Here is a 1,047-nt window from a genome sequence, read left to right as displayed (position 1 = left end):
AACTATATACCTGTACAAAAATATGTACATTTCAGCTTCTATATAGTCTTTATATTTAATTATGGGAATATATTATGTTTTTTTTAAAGTACCTGTATGCACTTGATTTATTCTTTGGCATAAATTTATTACAACCTTTATGTCACTGTTTAGTCACTTTGTTATAATATGCTTTTGTTTTGCTTTGTTTCTGTAGAGGTTTTTGCCTCCTGTTCCTTTTTTTCTTTTTCTTTTTATGGAGAGGTTTTTGCTATAGGGCTCATGTGCTTGCCAGAAAGACACAGAGAGACAGAGAGACAGAAAGCGAGAAATCACCCCCCCCCAAGGGGGATGGCCACGCCACAATCCCTTCTCCTCCATTCTCCTCTCAGAATCTTGGGCACGCATGCACATGCGACTGGTATGAGTCTAAGCCACTGGGTCCAGGACTCCAACCGTGGTCGACTACATGGGAGTCCTGCGACATAGACATTACGCTAACTGCTGGCCCCCACATTTTATATTTTGTAAACACAAACTATACAAAAGAAAATTCAAAAAAATAGTCATGTGTTAGCTCTTAATAAAGAAAACATAGCATTAAATTTAAAAGGCAACTTTTTATATTTACATGTAATCATTGGATTACATTGGATTACCTCTTTCATTTACTGAACAAATTTCCAGAACTGAAATGATCATTCATGCTCATGCCACTACATGATAAGTGGTAGGTAAATTACCTGTAGGAATACCATGTGTTGTCTGCTCCTCCACTCAGAAGTAACCCTGTGTCTGTCCAGCCTACACTCAGAACTTTGTCTTCATAAGCAGCCAGATCATAGAAAAGAGCTGTACAACTTCTTGTATCCCACAGCTGGAGCATATAATCTAAAGGACCTGAAATCAGCTGCTGTTCATGAGTAGGAAACCATTTTGCAGATGTGACCCAGCTACCTATCAGCACTTTGTTCATGGGTAGAAACGTAGAACTTTCCAGAACAAGGAAGGCCAAAGGCCTAGATGAGAGGGATTATGGCAGGGAAACAAGACAATAACTAGGCAAAA

Source organism: Tupaia chinensis, unplaced genomic scaffold, assembly GCF_000334495.1.
Source record: "Tupaia chinensis unplaced genomic scaffold, TupChi_1.0 Scaffold000293_1, whole genome shotgun sequence".
NCBI lineage: Eukaryota > Metazoa > Chordata > Mammalia > Scandentia > Tupaiidae > Tupaia > Tupaia belangeri.
The sequence above is the reverse complement of the archived record's forward strand: the minus strand, read 5'-3'. Positions refer to the sequence as shown.